Raw genomic sequence first — 21,548 nt, 5'->3', positions numbered from 1 at the left:
TAATTACAACTCTGAATTGTGAATTTAAGATTTTGAGGTTTCTTAAAAAGAACTCTCCATCCCGTTCAATGTTATAGGTATTGCGTCCAGCCTTTCGGTGCTTAAGGGAAACTCCACGGCTCACCTCACACCTTGTATGATTGCTTCTGTATGATGCTTTCCAAAGCTTAGATTACATCCACACGCGGACGCATCACTGTAGCTACATGTTTCCCTGGCATCCACACTACTCCGGACTTTTGAGGTCCTTTAACTGAGGCTGAGACTCAAATGTCCACATTGCGTCCTGGGTGCGTTCACATGCCGACCGCTTGCGATCAGATCACTCAGGACAGATGCGTTTTATCAGGTCTGAACGGGACTGAGCAACCGACCACGGAGTAGACATTGACCAGGGTACTAGACCGGTCATGTGATATGCGTTTTTAGGTCGGAGACTTTTTCTGATATGGAGCTTAAAAACGCTAGTCTTTTCATTTTAAAATGCAAACAGTGTGGGCATTGTCTTAGACGAATCGACTCCGAGGGAACAACATGGTGCAAATGACAGTATTCACAGAAAGTCCCTGCAAAGACTAATCAAATGTGACTGATCAAAGAACCGCCTCGACTGTAAGCAATGCTTCATTTGTTGCTCTGTCACCGTTTGTAATAAACATGAAGCAACCGAGTATGCCCCCCCCCTTTTATGCAAAATGACAAACTAACTTCCTCATCATAGCAATTGGATGAGGTTGCATCATAGCAACAGAAACTAATCTTTCATGAGCTTGTCACCCACATCTGAAAACAGATGAACAAAATATTATAGTCAAATATAATATATTTTTTGGGCCTCACTTTAATATCAAGAGACCTGTCCTTTACTCAGAGGACCTTCGGTGTTTAGGAACAAACTGCTCCAAAAACACGGACATTTAGCACCCTCGTGCCGCTGCACAGAGATAAGCCCGTCAGATGTTCTTCCCCTTATGAAATCTATTAATAATCACACAGCTCGAAATACAAATTCTTCATAATACATCAAAAACGTGTGACCTTTAGATTCACTTTTGAGCTTTTGCTGTTCTCTGAGGAATGTAAATAAAAATCACAATTTCATTAAAGAAATATAAATATGAAAAAAATAAACAAAATTCAATTTTTATGGATAAACGTGTCAACTACTGAAATGGAAAAGAAAAATCAATCATAATGCCTCCATTCAGGTTTTGTCTCATTATGCCTCATCTAAATCACCATCATGTAGGCAGTAGTTTCTGGTGTGTGTGTGTGTGTGTGTGTGTGTGTGTGTGTGTGTGTGTGTGTGTGTGTTCCTCCAACACAGACCACTGATCACATCAGTCCCAAACACAGAGCTGCTACTGAGCTAATGCTGCAGCTGAATAATTTAACGGAGTGAAAAAGAGAAAAACGTTCCCTTTCAGTCAACTGACCCGCCACAGTTTAATACCTGCATGTGGACACCAAAACAAATAATTCATAATTCACTGAAACCAGAGTGAAAAAAGCCACATATTACTGTTCTTTAGCATATGATTTATACCTTATATTTCAACCCTTAAGTCTAAATTTCAAGATTCCTGTTAAACTTGGTTAATCCCTGTCCTGTCCAACCGCGTTAACTGACAGAGACCAGCACAAGCGCACACCTCTCGTGCACGGGGAACTCCTGGAAGTGAAATGCAATTCAGACCCAGAGATGTGAGCATGAATTGTGCGAGTACGGACCGCAGGAGGTGGAGGAGGAGTCAAGACAGACCGAGTAGAATAAAGAGGACGAGGAGGAGGAAGGGGAACAGGGAGGGGGAGGGGAGCAGAGAGGCGACAGTGCACTGAGCTAAACCGTGCAGGGAATCACAGAAAAAATACATGCTGCCCGCAACGCTATGTTTTTGACTTTGATGCAGAGGGTCTTAGTAGGTCTAAGTCGAATATCACATCATGTTTTTAAGTAAAAAAGAAATAGAAGAAAAACCTATATTCAAAACATTGAAATACTGAAAACACTGGACTGCAAGTCAAAACTAAATGTTAAAGCTAAACTAAATCTGTAAAAAAAAAAAAAAAAAAAAAAAAAAAAGAATTACACGTGTCTGACTGGTTTTGAGTTGCTGCTGCTGCACAGTTCCGTTTTGGAGGCGCTAGCAGGGACCTTCACACACACACACACACACACACACACACACACACACACACACACACACACACACACACACACACACACACACACACACACACACACACACACACACACACACACACACACACACACACACACACACACACACACACACACACACACACACACACACACACACACACACACACACACACACACACGTTGATTTAGTGTTGGGCGTGTGCGCCCTATGCTGAAAAATATTTACAAGGGGAAACTGCTGCTCAGAAGAATATAGATCAGGGATTGGGGCTAGAGTATCGTCCACTGATTTTCCAAATCGTTTCAATATCGATTCAGCTAGGGATTGACACCAAGGCAGTTACATTCATTATTTTTTATCATGACCAACATAAAGTTTTTTTGTATTGCACATTGTGTGGTGCGGAGACATTACGCTCTGTCAGGCCAACAACCCTGAATAGGCTAACAAATTCAATATATTAACCATGTAAACATATCTTCAGTCTACTATGAAGAAGAAGAAGAAGAAGAACAACAACATCACCAGGGCAGCTACAGTGGTTGGTAACACACTAAATGATGTCAGAAGAGAAATGACCCAAAGTGTGTGACGCTGTATTTCACATCTACATACATGGGTTTACTGAACGATGAAACGTGTCACTTTACTGACATGTTGTTTAAATGAAGCATGGTTAGTTCAGAGGCCATCATTTTCAATGTGGCCGTGTAGGTTTACATCCCTGCACACGGAAGGTGAGACAGACTTTACGTTTTGGGCACATAGAGGATTGGCTGGTAACTTTAAGGCCAATGGCTTCTCCGGTGGATTTGTTTTTGAGCAGACGTTTTTTTCAGACTGTGTTTCTGGGTGATGACTTCTGAGGTTTGCGGCGTTTCCACAGAATTTCACCTCCATTTTGCACACCTTTCACGTGGCTTTGCTTTTGTCCAGCTCGTCACTGTTTTCTTAGGTTTTAAATCTGAAATGCAACCCAACAACTGCCTTCAGGATTTGCTTTACTTTCAGAGGGGAAGCTTCCACCGTGTTTTTTTGTCTCTTGCGTGGTCAAATGTTGTTGCGTGTGTGGACAGTTCTGGCAAGACTGACAGGGCTGCAGCTTCATGTCTCCACGGGAGAAGGTCGTAGACTGTAAAAGACATACTGTAAATTAAAAGGTGGTTCATTTTTTTGTTTGTTGCCAGGCCTTTTATGTGAAGTCATAAGAGTAGGTCAGTGGTGCGACAGACTATGTACTGTAAATGGTTAATTTTTTCAGTTTTTAACAAACAACCACATTGTTGATTTGAGAAGACATTTTTTGTTGTTGACACTGAACTACTGGTTCTGATTTGTAGAGTATTACTAAGCCCTTTGTCTGTGAAGGGGGGGTTTACTTCCTCATATCTTCTAAATTATCTGCGAACATTACAGCCACACCCAAACCAATCATGCGCTACAAAACAAGTATTTAAACATCATCCGTGGCACGATGATCTTACAAGGATATATACACTCTTGCATCAAAAATAACTCGCATGAATAAATGAAGGGGGCACCGTGAGTCCAGGGACAAAGGCTATCTGTCCCCCTGATCGGTTTTCTCCCAGAGCGTGATCCTGCACACAGTTTATAACCTGTGTGAAACTCTTTGCATGAAATGTATTTGAATTTGTTAGAGGATATAAATCTGTGCTACTTTTCCTGTATTCCTCGAAGGTACAAAAGAAAAAAAGAGCTGACCACACCTGTGGATCTCCAAGAATACATCTATTCTTTTCCAGATTTGAGGCTGAGGAGATACCTTAGGTAAGCTTGGAACGCTACAACAATTCCTGCAATGTGCACCATTAAATCATGCAGTTCGTGTAATAGAAATGCATTATTTCGATACGAAGGCATTTGGCTTAAGGCCAGAACAGCAGCAGTGTCAGTCAGTCAGTCAGTCAGGACCAGAATAGTGAGGAGGACATTCCTGCTCTGCCTGAAATAAAGCCTGCAATCTGAGCTCCCTGAGACAAAGAGTGGCAGGCCCAACAATAAACACTGACCCACCCAAAACAAAGAACAGACAAACTGGGTCCACACACACACACACACACACACAATTATAGATCCCCCAGAACAACGAAATTAAATGCCCAAACATACTGAGAATACTGTGACGACAATGAGCTTCTTTCTTATCAGGAATCATGGCAGACATGCGCAACTAGAAGTATACGTCATCTTTAACACACACACCCACCCACACACACACACACGCACACACACGCACGCACACACACGCACACGGCAATAAAGTAACACAAAAGGTGTCCACTTGAGGGTTTGGGACATCAAGTGCAAAAAGGAAACAAAAAGGACAGAATGACTTCCTGTTTGTCTTCAAAGGAGCTCTCCACCTCTCACTGAACATACAAGCAGCTGTACACTGGGTGCAATCGGAGCTCACACCAATCCAGACCCTCAGTCTCTTCATTTAACAAGGAATCCTGGAATTTGTTCGTCTTATCAAAACTTGATCCTGCAGACTTGCAGTCATGACTCCAGTCAAGAAGATAACTGAATATTAAAAAGTGTTCCTTCTCCCCCCCCCCCCCGAAACATTTAGTAAGTGTGATACAGGAATAAGATCTACTTTTCCTTAATTAAATGTTCCCTATAATAAGTGCTAATAATTTCATGGGATAAAATATATATATGTGTGTATTCAGTATATTTGGATAATGTGTAAATTTCCCTCTCCACCAAAGATAGATTTTGAGCTTTAAGGCAGATCTCTCTGATCTGAATTCCTGTTCTTAAATAGTTTGGTGTATGCCCAAAAAAACCAAATAGTTTTTGGCAAACCTGTCCTGAAAGATAGGAACCTATTCACACTGAAACAGAGTCCTTACTGGAAGCCTTTGGAGATGTAGATCCTGCGAGCTAAACCGACTGATGTAACGCGAGTCACACCAAGTCCTAGGTCCACGACATAGGATGAGCTGCCTTAATAACTGGTTCGAAATGTTACATGCATGTGTTGTCAATTACAACCAACTCGTTTAAAATGTTGCACAGAATAATATGCTGCACAACAACAATAAATAGTTCATAAGGAGCCTCTCGAGGTGCTTGTAAGAGACACAAGCTTGTGCAGTTAACTCTGCAACTTGGTGCAACGATATGAATCGAAATAAAGTGGGTCTTTTGCTTCCATAAAGTGTAAGTGAAACACTAAACTACACACTGAAAAAGGACATGTGTGCACGTCCATATCCAAAAGTACTGTTTCCTTCTGGGCCACAACAAGGAAGAAAGGAACAAGGAAGTATCTCAACCACAATTAAAGAGAACTATTGTCAGAAGAAAGAGTGGAGTAGAATGAAGGTGAAAACAAATGCTTCTAAAAGCTCAAACTGCTGATGGTCAGTGATGTCAGTGAAATCAGAAAGTACAAAAAGAAAAAGACACAGGAGCTCGAGCCTTATTTTCAGACCGTGAAATCAAATTGAAAAACTAACCAAACATTATGAATTAAAATGTTAACAGAGGAAAGGATCCATGCCATTAAATACTTGCTGTGTCTAACATATGGAAACTTTCCTATGAAGTCTTTGCTAGAACAAATGATTTTTAGCCGGGATAGACGGCCGGAAAAACGATGGAGCCATGGGTGACATTACTGCTCCTGCTCCATATATTTCAGAACCAAATTTCACTTAGTTTAGCAGCCGTCTATCATCTTAATAGTTTGGGGGGGGGGGGGGGGGGGTTCCCCATTCATTTTGAGAGTCGAGTGCTCCTCTCTTGCTGGTGAATATTGCTTATTAGCCGTTTTCCTGCCAATTTCACACATGACTTTAATGAAACTATTAGGACCCAACCGGAGTCCGGAGTTTTATGTCAGGATGGAGAGTGCAGCCACACAATGAGATTCAAGGATGGGAATGAGGAGGACATGTGTCAGGCATGTGTGTGCAAGTGTGGATTTTGAGAAAGTGGAGCGGTAGATTGTTCAAAGAAAGCCTCCGTTTAGGTGCCGACGCAGCTGTGAAATTCCAGCAAAGCTTAAAAAAAAAACAGACTGACAACACACATTTGTCTGAAAGGAGTCTAGTGAAAAGCAAAACCTTTCTGTCACTTTATTCCTCTGCATACCTTGAATGTGAAGGGCCATTCAAACCATGTCAGAGTTGTGAATCGACACAAATTAAAAACCCCTACAAAAAGACAAATTTGCTTAATTTCACCAGACTCTGTCACTTTGATAAGTCTTTCAATTGAAGAGCACCAACAAGCGAGACTGACTTAGGGTTGATGTCAAAGCCCCCCAAGTGCAGTTTACAGTGGAATAAAGCACAGCTTTCAAAACCACAGTGGTGACGTAACTGTGACAGAAGAGGGCAGGGGGGTGGAGTTGGGAGAGCAGACAGAAACACACCCACACTGAAGCTTTTTTAAAGTTTGTGAAGCATTTCAGAAAAAGAATCAGGCACAGCATGAAGCCTCACTCTTAAGAATTCAGGGAGATGTGGCCTGTAAACAATATTTGTAGGCGATCGCGGTACACTTAATACTCAATATTTGATTAAAACCTTCCACAAATACAATCGCTGTCTCTGAAACATGTGTCTGCAGTAAAACATTCATTAGCGATTTCTATTGGAACAATTGTGCATGAAAACGGGTGGATTTCAACAACGGTGGATTTCACTGTATTTATTCAAGCCAAGAAACTGCACATGCAGCTTTTACATAAGAATAAACAATGGCCTGATGTCGGCATACATAATGTAACCCCGGTTCTTTAGAACTCCAGCTCAACAAAGACACTTCACCGAATGAAAGCTCAAAGTAACAAAAAACTGATAGATTTGGAAAACGAAGAAGTCACAGTGTCTGAGTTGGTCCTCTTGGCCTTTTATTTGGTGCGGGTGGAGACAAGGTCATACAAGCATTTTGAGCCTTCCTCGTTTTATAGTGGTTGCAATTTGAAAATGACCACAAGGTGTTCTTGATACTTCTACCTTCTGTGACAACTTTTGTGTGTCTTTGCTGCATATTTTGGGGTTGACACAAGGGATGATTGTGTTCTTTCTTGTCAGAACCAATTCATCCATCCTGCATCTTTAATCTCCATTTCTGAACTCAACACATGTAAACTTGCTTTGGCGCTTCACGTCTTTTGCTCTCTCCAGCCCTCATGACACAAAAACACACTGTATCTTCCCTTTCGACCCGACTTTATGTCACACACAATAAAAAAACGCCAGCAATGTTCAATGTGGGAGTGGTTTATAAATATAATAATCTAAGGCAGACACAAACATTGCAAATGAAAAAAAATGTGGGGAGAATTATCAGTAAATTATACTCTGCCTAACCCAGCTGCACCTCATTTACAGTGACTGCTGTTGACATAAATTATATCACAAATTTCCTCACAAAATTCACAACGGCAACAGGCAAATCTGTAAACAACAACAACAACAACGCAAACCGCCTTTCGCTCTAGTAGCATTTTCTTCAAAATTGTAGCGTGCACAATATCCATAGATGAATGTGGTGAGGGAGAGAAGGTAGTTCAAAGCAGAGAGAAAACTGCCTTCATGGGATTGCTTTTTCCCTCCCCAAGAAAAAAACATCCCCCACCCTCACCCAATGCACACACAACACACAGAGCTTAGACTGTGTGAGAAAAATGGGTGATGCACACACAAATTCCAATGTGTAGAAAAACCGGGGGGAAATAAATGAAGGTGGAGACAAAAGAAATGGCAGATTCCACTGTGTGCTTGTGCGTGTGTGTGTGTGTATGTGTGTGTGTGTGTGTGTGTGTGTGTCACACTTGCATCTCCAACAACTATCCATCATTAATACAGACAAAGAACAGATAGGAACAGGAAAAGAGCTGCGCCGGCACAGATGAAACCTGCTGGCTCTTTGCACAGCATTGCTCAAATGCTGCATCTCTGACAATCCCTTCTTTTGCCATAAGGTTGACATGTTGCATGCGTGCGTGCGTGCGTGCGTGCGTGCGTGCGTGCGTGCGTGCGTGCGTGCGTGTATTACGAAGTAAAAAGACACAAAGCAACGTCAAGAGGAGACCACAGTGACCAAACAAAATACAGGCAGCTGTGATCACTCTGGGCTAATATTATGGAAATGAGTTCATTAATCAATGGCTAAACAGCCTTTTATCTGGGGAGCCAGAGCTCCGGGGCCTGATCAGCCTCCATGCTGTCCGGTCTGATAACACACACATCTCCACTGGCAACTGATGCAGATGCCGGTGGGTAGACAAATCTCGTGAAGCCGCAGATAATTGAGTGTGAAGATATGTCAACCACTGCAAATTAGTTTTGCCAATATCTTTTAACGACCTCGTGTTGATAAAAAAGGGCGGCGCTCAGATTTGACCGTGCTTTCAAGGAGCACAGTCCAATCCACGGGCGCGTTGGTGTACACGTTTCAACTGTGCCTCTCTGTAAAAAGGCAGATATTCATTTTCAGACTGCAGCGCAGCAATGCCCATTTACTCTCCTCCCTCCCGCCCTCCCACCCTCCCTGTTGCTCGTGTCTTTCTTCCCTCCCTCTCTGCGCTCATTCCCCCTCCTCCTCCTCCTCCTCCTCCTCCTCCTCCTCCTCCTCTCCCCGCCGTCCCTGTTGGATTGGCGGAGTAAACACAGGAAGAGAGCGGGCTCTGTTCCACCGCACCAGAGCTGGGGCTGGGCGTTCCCGCTGAGCTCCTGCACCGGGGTCAAAAGTTTACTGTGGTTTTCATTTCACCTTTCCTCAGCCAATCGCAGCGCCACACTGCAGCGCCTGAACTCTGACCCCCACAAAGAATTCCACTCAAAAGATGGTCTGACGCCAGTTTCACAACTGCACCGCCTCCCATCTCCCGTTTTTCCCCTTACTACTCCTTTTCCTTTCTTGCAACTGGCCAGTTTCATGTGTTGACAGAGCCTAGGTAAAAAAAAAAAGATTCCAGAGACTAGGTGAGACGGGTAACAGGGCAGGGGGAGACCTGGGGGTTTTAAACTCTCACTACAATTTTTTTTTTTTTAAACAATCACTACCTGCTTTCTTTCAACTCCCAGTGATGAGCTTTCAACCATGGTAAATTGAAATAAATAACACAATTAAATAAAAAATCTGAGAATCATTTTACAGTTCAAAAGAGGCTGTTTTAGTTTTGCTATGGTATGGTTGACCTATGGTGTCACAGAATTCTATGCATTATAAAAAGATGTGACGTAACACCAGTCATCGTGGCTCTTGATAAGATCTACTTCTGTGCTATTTAGTCGTGCTTCTGTAGCTGTCCTCACCGGGAGTGCTTTACAGAGCCGGTCTGTTTCCCCCCCCCACCACCACATGCCACTCGGTTCCAGGTTAACACTATTAAAAGTGTGTTTAAATGACTTATGGGGACAGGCTGGATACAGGGGTCACGAGGACCAAGTGTCGAAAGACAGACAGAGAAAGCAAATGGGGCGAAAAGAAGCGAGGAGCTCCGCTGGGCTTGTTCCGGAGAAGTTGTTCATGAGTCAAATCAGAGTCGCTCAGTCTCACTGAACACACACAAACACACGCGGCCGAACCATAATCCAACTGTGGGTTTGTCTTTGTCCTGGTGACACTGCACTCGGTTCCCATCTGCAGAGTGATTAAGCCTGCACTGCTAATCACGTCCCTCACACTGTAAGGGAGTGGGACGACACACACTGACACGCGTCGGCCTATGCTTCGAAACGCCCTTCGCAGTTTCGACCGACCGAAAAAAACATTGAGGGGTCAGTGTTGTTGCAGAGCCACACGCTGCTCGCAATTAAATGGATGGCTTTCAAGTCGTCAAAACCGAATGTACGAAGAAAAGAAAATATAGTGCCGTGCTGTTCATTTTGTGATACTTTCATGCAAGAGCCTGTAAGGCGCCTTGGACTGGACTCAACTTTTATCAAATCAAATATTCTCCTGTAGGGGTTCACAATTTGTCTATAAGTTGAGTAGAGTGAGAGATTTGTCAAACTGGTGCTGAGACCCCACACTGATACAAAATACATCGAAATGGCTCCTGCCTGGCGACGATTACATGTTCTGTATCTACTGTTAAGTAAACTGACTGTAGCCCCTCTATAGCCATGTTAAAATGATTTGTAGTCAAGCAGCAAAAAACTTGCATATGTGTAATTATTGTTCCTGCCACAAGCAAAAACAATCATCAGCTTCCAGAAATAGTTTTTTTCAGATTCAATGGCAGTGACACAGACTTCTCCAGGAAACTGAATGAACATCTCCTGCCTCACTGTTCTTGGGCTTTAACTGACATCAATATAATCTGTTTTCTTCTTGAAGCTGCGAGTGTCTCTGATAGCACTGCATCACTGTGCAGCTTTCGGTAAGATCATGGTATGTTGCAGACGTTCTGGCTGAAAATGTGTTAAATTGGACATGAGCATGGAATAAACACAAGCATCAATCCTGCACCTGGTCAAGTTTAACAGTGGAGGCCACAGGCTTGAACACGACAGCAGCATCTGCATGCGGCCGAGATAATTGTCCAGCCTTGTGGTGGCAAATTGGAGCCAGCAGCCATTTACTCTCTGTAATTTTGTTGTAGGCAGAGAGGTCTAATTACAAGAAATTAGATTCAATTAATTTTATGAGGGGGAAAAAAGCTTAGCACAGGAAGATTGAGGAGGAATAAACAAGCAATCTTCAGAGAGCATGTTTTTAATTTAAATACAGTTAAAAATTTTGAGTGTAACTGTCAACTCAGTATTGGGGGTGAGGGAGCTGGGTGGAACACGGATACTGTTATGACTCTAATACAATGCAGTCTTGTTAGCGCATATTCACAACATCCAACAGATATTCATTTTTTTAATGGAGAGAGTTCCCGGGGTAATTAGGGTATTTTACAGAGCATTGCATTGTGGGTTATTTGTCGCATTTAATGTTGCTAGGCTAGCGAGTAGAGATGGGTATCGAAACCCGGTATTAAACGGGCTGGTTGTATTTCACTCAAATCGATGGAGACAACGCTCGTTGCCACAAGTGTCAAAAATGTTTTGCAAAAAAAGCCGGTAACACCAGCAATCTGTCGAAACATTTAGTGAAAATTAAAGTATGCAAACTCTACTTGAGCTGGTCCAAGTCAGAAGACCAAACCTCTTAGTTTTAAATACATTATATTTTTATTTGTCTTTTTCTGACATAAGACGCTTACTTGTTGTTCGAGGATCATGATTCGATATTGCCCACCGTTGCTTAGTATCCTGTATTGATAAACTACTTTTTTTTACCATCCTTATCTTGTTCGTCCAAGAACAGTTATTAAAACTTAGAAAAACCTTGTCAGTTGACTTGATCCACGTGTATGCTCTGCAGTGACTGTGTTTGACCCCAACGACTGTCAAAACTTTCAAAATTGTACTTCTCATATGATTATATCCAATATCAGGGTAATATAGATTGTTACTGTGGTGCTGGTTGAACGGGGACCTTTATTTCTCAGATTTTAGTCATACTGCTGACATATAGAATCACTTATTCCACTGTGGCAATAGCAATCACATGAGCATCACAAGAAGCCAGCGGAATGGAAACATGGTGATCACTTGCCAAAACGTACAGACGTATAACCCCCATACGAAATACTGGATCATCCTAATGGTCAACTTTTGTTTAGGGTTGTTTGGTATATGAACTCCGCCATAGGTGCAACGCTTGATATGATGTGGCAATGTCAGGAGGCCAGTGTTAGCTCGGCTATTCTGGGGACGGCGGTAAGCTCCAGAGCAGCAACCTTTTGATTGGAGTGTTTCCTTAACGACAAGCCCCATAAACAGGGGTGACTTCACCAGGCAGAGTGAAGAGCAGCAATGGTGAAAGGAACATTTTACACTTCATCCAGAAAGAGAGGGGGGGGGGGGGAATCAGCCCAATTAAGGAATAAGTGTTGAAGAAAAAAGGGGTAATAATAAATTATCTGACACATGCCTTGCCTGTGTTGACATGCTGTAGTAAGTCTGGAGCCTTTAACGATGGCGTGGAAGTTTGTCGTTCACGACTTGACTTTTCTTTGAACTCAAGGCTGCAATAAAGGAGAAATCGCACTCGGTGGAAAATCCAAAATTTGGCCCGGCACAGTGCTGTGAGCAAAATGTCTGCGTGCGCACTGCAACTTGGGCTAATTTTCTTAATGAAAGGAACTTTCACGTTGCCAGTGAAACGTAAGACAGGAGACACACTCGGTGCCCTGTTTGCGTGGACTCGTATCCTCTTACAATTGGCTGCGGTGCGGTGGCAGCCACAGCCGCCCCTCAATCAAGACCGGCCCAGAAACCACACCCTGCTGCCACATGGGTCCAACGTGAAACAGTTTCATCTAGGAGATGTATGGACGGGGAAAAAAGGAAAACAATTAGGGCAAACAACCATTTGAGACTGCTAGATTTCGGCGTGTGGAGAATTGCGCTAACAGACCTTTTTTAATTTTTGTATATTCGATAGAGGCAGAGATCGGACAAGAAAACTTTAGGCAGGGAGAAGATTGAAGTTTAAATGTAGCAGATGAGATATTCACTGGGAAATGATGGTGTTGCTTCTCTCTTCCCCTCTTCATCCTCTCTCTGCTTCTCTTTGCACTGAATAACAGACAGAGAGAGCATCTGGTAGCAGTTATCTCACAAACCAAACTTTTTTTCACCCTTGCTGTCTCCCCTCCAAAGCACTTTTTTTCTATAAAAGGGGGCCCTAAACAAAACACAAACAAGGTCTTGCTAACATTTTACAACGGTAACAAAACTAGGCCGGGGAGCTACCCTCCCACTGGCTTGTTCAGGTGAACCCGTTTTACAAGCATTCTTCAGCTGGGGGAGCGAAAGTTAAAGGGGGAGTTGAAGTTAAAGAGGAAGGGCAAAGAGAGGAGGGGGGACAAAGCTCTTGGCACCCCCTTCCCTAATAAAATCTTGCCTTCATCCAATCAACGGGGACTACAGAGAGTGAACTGTTCCAAATCCTTGCTGGTTATAAACTGGAATTGGGTGCAATGATTGCTTCAGGCTGCCCGTTTGGCTTTTAGAAGTGTGCATGGCTCACATATGGCTCAGCTAGCCTAACACGTGGGTATTACCTCAGAGTTGAAGAAGAGGGGACCGAGGGGATGAATGAGATGTGACTTCGAATGCAGTCAGAGTGCAAACTGCACCGCTTGGCTCGGGAGTGGGGCCGACCGGCCGCGGCGTCATCTGAATAGTGAATAAAAATCTGGGTTGAGCGGCTCTCGCCTCGTTCTCTCACTCGTTTTGGGCGAACTGGCTGTACATATTTCGGCGGTGAAAAGACGACTGTCTTGTTTAGCAGAGTTTTCTATATTTAGCCCGAGAGAGAGACAGGCGGAAAAAAACCCCAACTACCTGTTGAGTGCCACCACACCAACACGCCAGTGAGAGGTATACACACTTTGACAAACACAAACACAGGAAGATCCATGTCGTTGCATGCGTGACCTTGAGATGTGGGGACTACACAGGATGTTTTACACAGCTCCAGTTGGCCACAGGAAACTTTTGTGTTCTTTAACCTGGTTGTAAAACAGCCTCCAATGACGAGTCACAGTCAAGTCTAACTGGTGCAGAGGAAAGCTTCAGAGAGTCCTGTAAAACTGATGAATACTCCTGGAAACCTGCCTAGGTAAATCACACGAACTCTGACGAAAAGAACTAGAAACTAACAGTAAAGATGTACACTCTCTCTGAATGACAAGCCTTTGTTGTAAGTCACCAGTTGGATGCAACAACTCTGGCATTATCCTCGACTAGGCCTGCACCGCCAGTACTGCTGCTGCCCAACAAAAAAAAAGGCACAAACACCAAGGAGTCAGATTTCAATCAGGCAAAAACAATCGAGCCGTCTTCTCAGCTCTGTGTGTCATCAAGGGTTCCTCCGAGAGCCACTGCTCATCCACACGGCGACTACTCTTAGATTGAACACATACCATCTGACTGATTGGCAGCTACTTGAAACTAAACTCATTATCTCCGTCTCTTAGTTACACTTCAGGCTCACGGGCTGACGAAACTCGAAAAGAATGCTGTCTATTCAAACAGCCGTGACGCAAAAATGCAGCTCGACAAAGACAGACTACAGACAGTCATCAAAACTGGCTCTGCCACACTGAAATTGGCAAGCCCTCCACTTATTTTTCCCACTCTTTCTATGTGATACCAGTCGATATTTAGACGTCAATGCCTCCGTTTAGCAGAAATGTTCACCAAATATTCCTTAAAACACTGTTTTGAAGAAGATTTGAATGCAAATTCATGCTTTTTTTGATGAAATAAAACTTATCCATATACATCTACAATGACACATTTCATAGCGGGGGGGGGGGGGGGGGGGGGAGACAGTGCCTTGACTGTATTGAGTATCTATCTACCAAATAAATTGTATTATTATATGTTTACATAATTTCATTAATTATTACCTTATTAAGTCTGTTTGGTAACCATGTCACAAAATGCATTCTGCATTTTAATTGCATTGATCACTGCGTGCTAATATATTTAACATCAAATCCAGGCTGTATGGGTATTAGCCAAATCAATAATGCCCCTAAATGTATGCTTGTTCGATTATCAATCAGACAATGTGATGTAACCACAGTATCTATCATACCACAGAGAGACTTTCTCCTGGCCCCATGAGAAAAAAAGTGATAAGTTAATGAATTATTGAGAGCACAGGGGCCGGCAGACAAAGAGCGAAGGCCGTGCGTCCCCTGCTTCTTCACCCCATCTGCAGTCAAAGAATCCCCCCAAAGATTGATTCATTGTTAACACCGCCTGACACCCTGTGTGAGGGAGAAAGAAAGTGGTAGATAAAGGGACAGAGAATGGGGGACAGGGGGCTCCGTTTGCCGAGAATATGAGCAGAAGCAGTTCACTGGACAGGTTCCCACAGTGGCCGTTCGACCAGTCACAAAAATACCACGTACGTGGGCTTGAGTAATGGCATTCCATCAGACTCAAAGTAAAGACAAGTTGGCTCATCTGTCGGCCGGAGCGCCATTGTCACCGCTCCATCCTCAGCTGCACGCCATTTTTGAGATATGGCAGCCCATTAAATGAGCGGCCGGCATGTAATTGTAAAAGCATGAGCATTTGTCAGTATTCAGCTCGGTAGCTACAGACCGTGAAGCGGTAAGACCGAAAAAATACCTAAATGATTTCGGAGACTCTCACGTGGAAATGAGCACTGAGCTGTAAATGCCTGCAAGTATTGGCAGGGATGGCCCCAGGGCAGAGAGAGAGCGACAGCACACCTAGACATCAGCCGCTCCGGTGGAATGACCGACCTGCCTCCTCATTGTTTGCCTGCAGACTCACCAAGAATGTGCTTCAACCAAGTCAAGATCGGAGCGCTCAGCGTTAAACCTTATGGGAGCAGAGGGGAAAGGGAAAAAAACCTGGACTCTACCTGAACCCTGCCAGTGGCCCTAAAACACATCCATCTCTCTCTCTGCCAGTCTGCACACACACACGCACAGAAGCACACGTACCTAAATATGATTTATCAGCAGTGAAAACCAACATGCATCATAGTGCGATGGGCCATTATACCAGCCGTCACAGTCAAGGATACGTAATCTCACTACAGCTATGCAAATAAATAACAGATGCAGTGGATTTTCCAGGGCAGCCAACCCAAGGAGTGTGACTGTCAGCAGTTTGGGGACAGTGATGTACAGTGGGGAGTTTATCGTGACCTGCGACTCTCTCTCTCTCTCACACACACACACACACACACACACACACACACTCACAGACACAGACACACACACACACACACACACTCACAGACACACACACACAGACACACACACACTATCAGGAAAAATGTGGCATCCTTTTTCTGAGAAGCGGCCATTTGTCGTCGCCCCCCCCCCCCCCCACCTTCCCCCTGTGCCTTTACGTCACGCGAATCAGCGTGTTGATAATTTGTTACATGATTGTAAATGATGCGTGTCAGGAGATTACAGGTATAGACAAAGACAACGATTAAGCATTGTAGGGTACAGGACATATGATTTTTTTTTTTTTAAAAATGGGTCTGCCGTCCAGTTAAATTCATGGTGGAAGTTTAATAAAAAAAACAAAAAAAACACGAGCAATAACCAAACTGCTGCGGTGTGAGCACTGGTGTTAGTGTGAACGACTCCTGCACGCCACACTTGTGTCGAATCTGTGAGGCAGGTCAGACCGTCTGGTTTTTAAAAAAAATAAAAATTTAAAAAAAATGAAGAAACGTAGTTTCCAGACTTTTTGTGAACATGTGTTGTGGACAATAAGCACGACGCTAAAAAAAATAAAATAAAAAATAAAAAGTTAACAATCACGTTTTGGAAACTCAAAACGAGCGAGTGGAGTAGTAGCGACTAGACTCCTGCACCTCGGCGAGTCGCAGAGTCCGGGGTCTCGTAAACTTTGGAGTCGGCGGACGGAACCGACGCACGGCGGAACCGACGAAATCGGCTCGCTGTTTGAAACCGAACGTGCCGACAATTGCTCTCGTGTGTCGCGTGCGGAGGTTCCGAAACGATCACAACAAACAGACCGCGGCGGGTAAGTGCTTCGTTGTATCACGGTAGCTTAAAAAAAAAAAAAAAACCACACAGCGCTGCTCGGAAGCGGAGGCAACACCAACTGCCCTCTCCGAGACGAATTCGCGCGTCCGATCACACACACACAACAGCACCGGCGTTAGAAACAACCTCGCTCGCAAACCGAAGCGCAGAGCGCGCGTTTGCAAGGGGGAAAACTCACCGGCTTCGACGCTTTCATTGAGTGGAGCAGTTTCTTTTTTTGAACGCCTCTACAAACTCTCCGCCATCTTCGGCAGGACGGTGTTTGTTTAAATGGGAAACACTCCCAGAGAGCGAGGGGGGGGGGGAGCCAGCTCGTCGCGGAGCCGCGGGGACTTCTGGGTAATGTAGTTGCCGTCGCCCGGCGAGCCCCGTCAAAGCGTCTGAGACGTCCGCGCGAAGGAACTACACGTACGCCGATGCCCATAGGTGATATGAGCAGCAGTCACTGATATTATTAGAGGAGAGATTTAACATTTTATTTATAGGCTGGTGGAAAAGCTGCTTCATGCAAATGACCCATCACAACCATAGTCAACCAAATTATTACGTGTGTGACTACAGAAATCTCCCTACACTTCTATCCATGCAGTGGTCTCAATGAAATGAATCAAGTGTGCAGGGATCTCTGTTATCATTTCATATCCATTGAGGGCAACCAAATGGGTGGCCTGCCTACATTATGTTCTTCAGAATAAATACATGCAAATGTATTTTATTGTTGTTGTTGTTGTTGTTCTCCCACAGAGAAATTCATATGAAAAAATATATATCTAAGAACCTGTTTTTTTAATACCATTTGACACTTCTTATGGTTAACATTTACACATTGTGAATACATTGATTCTTTCTTTTTTTTTTACAGCAATTTCTTTTGAAACTCAGTGTAAAAGATGTTTTTTCCCGACACTGTTTCTCTGGGTCATTACAAAAGTCCAGGCAATTTGATGGTCAAGTATGACGTGGGTATGTAATGTGGCCTGACCTAAACATGAATACATTTAACTGCCAAATATTCATCTGTAAAATAAGAACACTCCATCCACTGTGTCGCATTGGGCCCTTTGGCATCTTGCAAACCAGAGATCCTTCAACGTGTGCAGCAAGATGTTGGAAATGTTCTACCAATCTGTTGTTGCCATGCATACTGTTCTTCACTATGTGGTCTGCTGGGGGAGCAGCATCGCAGCCAGCGACACCAACAGACCTAATAAACCAATTAAGAAGGCTGGGTCTTTTGAAGCTGTGGTGAGAGGAGGACACTGAACAAACTGGTATCCATCATGGATAACCCTGGCCATCCCCTCCACCTCACACTGGACAGACAGCAGAGCACCTTCTCCAAAAGGCTATCCATCTATCTATCTTGACAAGGAAAAATATCAAACGTGTCTACACAGCATGGAAATATATTTAGTTAAAGCAAATCTGCTGATAAATCAGTGAGGTTCATTATCACTGTTCTAGCATTGTTCTCTCTCATTCAATCAATTCACAAAATTGACTTGGCTGTTGTTGGGAAGACATCATTTTTTTCCTGAATTGTTATGCAATTAGTAATTCATTCATTAATTTCTTTTTACAATATTGATGCAAACCATGATGACAAATAGATCTGTCCCAATTTGTGCAGATTGTTTGCTAATGTCAGGGGATTCTTGATGATTCATGACATGATGAAATAACTAGCTGCAAAAGGGCTTGCAATTGTGTGATGTTGCATATTTTTCATTTGTTTGCCTGCGTGAGAGAGCCTCCACTCCACGGAGACCCCAGGAGGGGCCCATTGGCCCTCTTGTTTGTTCCCCTTCCCCCACAAAACATGGCAAACTGACCTCCCCCTCAGTAAGTGTGAGACACTTTATCCCATCCCCACTCACCCTCTCTGCTTTGAAAGGACAGGAGATAACAGTTTGAAAGGACAGGGTATGGCCCCATAATCATTAATGTATTCAGATGGGTTTACCTGCAAACAGCTAACAGCATGCCTTTCTTTGTTCCAAACACATTCCCATCCCCCAACTTCTCGACACTATGCAAATGGGATAAAAAAAAAGAAGTGAGATCTTGCATGTCCATTATCAGCTCGAACGCAAGTTATGGCTAAATAAGGTCATAATGAAGAGCGGAGGGGGAACAATTTTCAGATTATATTCCTTAGCATTTTATATAATCATACTTAATAAGACTTAATTACGGAGAGGTAAAGAAAAAAGTGCAGCCTTCATTCCACAATAACTTGGGTCTAAAATGGTAACACGTTCAATAAAGAACATATTGATTGTCTCATCATTGATTGATTAGTTGATTGACTGATTGTATTGTCATGGTGTCAAAGAGCAGGAAACCAGTATATGATATGGGCAAATGACTGATATAGTATTTCCGGCCTTTGCATTGTCTACTCAATTTCAGGACTAAAAAAGAAAAATAGAGTGAAAGCACAGAAAGTTAGACACTAAGGTGTAACTGCATGTTTATTTATTTATTAAATTATTTTTTTTCGCTGTCTGAAATAGTTTTGACCTTTTTCATGATTGTTACCTCGGCTCAGGAACCACAAGTCAATATAAAGCAAAGCACATGTCTGATTACACAACAGTCCCTTGAAATTGATTTTAAAAAACACAGTATAAATCCCAAGCACTGTGTACAAAGTGCCTTCTTATAATTGCCACAGAACTTTTTGTGTAGGTCAAGGACTTTCACCCCATTTCAAGGCCAGGTCAGATACATGTCAAGGCATCTGGCGTAAAAAAAAAAAAAAAAGAAGAAATAATCATACAGCTCCAGGAAGATTTATCTTATTTTTATTTTTTATAGTTGGGGCGTTTCACGGAGCTGGCCGGAGCAGTGAAAGTCCGACTGCAGCGCCATCTAGTGGACTGTGGGCTCGTTACCTCTCGGCCAACTGGGAGGCTCGTGGGCCACCGTCGTTGGCTGGACATGAACGCATGTAAGAAATGATCATCTTTTTATGGCCACGTTTTATTGCTGGATGTGAACATACTATTGTACATTTAATTTCCACGACGCCATTAGCGGAGTCGCACCGTTTAGTCTTGGACTGCAGCACGCTGCCAACTTCATTTGTGGGAACTTTTGCTTATTTGCTAATTCGCCTAAAAGTTCATTATGCGAATGTTACTGGCGGGGGGATGTGACAGTGAAAAGCTTTCCAATTTCATAAAATATATGTAGTTGAAATGAGGAAACGCAACGTTATTCCCAGTTTACTTTTTTGTTTCGGCAACTTTACTACACATTTCCTGCATTGGTTTGCTAACGACCAAGTTAGCCTGGAAATCTCATTTAACTTATCACAATGTCATTAAATGAAGGTAAATGTTCAAACAAACTCATAAGGAACTTTTTTCTTTTTTGAATTCACTATTGGATAACAAACTGCCCCTTCGAATTCTGCGTTTCTGACAAAATAAGAGAAATTCAGTTTAAAATCTCGCTCAACATCTACCCGTGTAACACAATAATCGCCAAATTCCTCGACATTTGACGTGCCGAGCCAGGAACAGTTGGATGCATTTGTTTTGTCGTGGTCTCCACTCTTCTTGTCTATGATGAATCTGGTCATTCTGAAACAGCTGTGCCCGAAGACATCATCACCGAATTTGAACGTAATGACAGACCTCTGTGTTACAGGGTTGACCCAATCGTCATAATTGGTAGCTTTCACATTCATAAGGCAAGATTTTCTAAATCATACCCCAAACTTTAATAATTTTATGATAGACTTCAACGCATCCATGGAGACATTAAACCTAAAAAAAAACGTGAGCGCACACGGTTTTACTTTGAAGAATTATTTTCTATGACCCTGGATTAAGTATGATATAGATACAGCAAGTATACATAATTTTGAAATTCCATTTCTTTATTTTGATCTTAACATCTTCTGTTTATTGTTGATTGTCAGACTTGTTCTGTGTTACTTTAAAAAACAAAAGAACAAACACGTCTGCCTGGCTAGCTGCTATCATTAAGACTTTGTAGATTTACTAACCCACACATTTCCTTGGCCATTTCCTACACACTCAAAATTTAGAGCCAAGTTTCTGAAACTTAATACACAACTCAACATTCATATCAGTATTGAACTTTCACATTTTGTCAGCAGGATGCCCTCCGAAATTCAAAATTTCGTTCGAAGACCTTCAGTACGTGTTGTTGACATTGTACAGTACGTACACAGGGTGCATTGCTGCTTACGTGGTATTCCAGAAAAACATATGCACTTTGTAGCTTCTGTGGGCACTTTACATGATGTTCAGTTGAAGGTGACAAGGCACATACATGCATACATACATAAATTGAGCCCCCCCCTTTGCAGGTTCATTTTAACATGCCCATGGCTAAATGAGGCATGAGTGAAAATATAACGACTACTGCTTTAAGGCCTCACCTTCTCTTATATACTGTGTATTACCTGCCTTATCATATTTGGTATCAATTCCTTTTGAGACTCTCTGGCCTATAGCGTGTAGTCTGCTGTTTTACGGTTTTTCCCCCACAAGAGGCTGCTGCTGCATTTCTTCCCGTTGAAGGACCAGCCAGCTGTACTGTCTCTACAGTCTACTCAGTCAGCAATTGCATTTTTGTATTGACTTCGAAGACTGAGTCTCAGTTCATAAACATTCACCGTATGGACACAGGGGACAAATGGATATCAATCAATACCTGTTAATTTGACAGATATTTTTGCATATTTGATAAAGGTTGGTGGCTAATTTGTATAAAGGTTG

The 21,548-nt window shown here is 43.0% G+C and overlaps 1 protein-coding gene across 5 annotated transcripts in view; it reads right to left on the bottom strand.

Moving 5' to 3' along the window:
- Positions 1-17,097, bottom strand: part of ncoa3 (nuclear receptor coactivator 3) — a 33,047-nt gene extending 15,950 nt beyond the window's left edge. For 2 of the 5 annotated variants that reach the window (XM_035631474.2, XM_035631472.2), the window contains exons 1-2: positions 16,970-17,056; positions 13,279-13,393 (exon numbers count right to left, since the gene is read on the bottom strand). The gene's annotated coding sequence lies outside the window, so the exon portion shown is untranslated. Of the gene's footprint in view, positions 1-13,278; positions 13,394-16,969 lie in introns of all 5 variants that reach the window. The other 3 variants (XM_035631473.2, XM_035631471.2, XM_035631475.2) reach the window with 2 other exon arrangements.
- Between the last annotated feature and the right edge of the window lie 4,451 nt (positions 17,098-21,548).

Source organism: Scophthalmus maximus, chromosome 6, assembly GCF_022379125.1.
Source record: "Scophthalmus maximus strain ysfricsl-2021 chromosome 6, ASM2237912v1, whole genome shotgun sequence".
NCBI classification, from domain to species: Eukaryota; Metazoa; Chordata; class Actinopteri; order Pleuronectiformes; family Scophthalmidae; genus Scophthalmus; species Scophthalmus maximus.
This window is presented reverse-complemented; position numbering and strand designations above follow the sequence as displayed.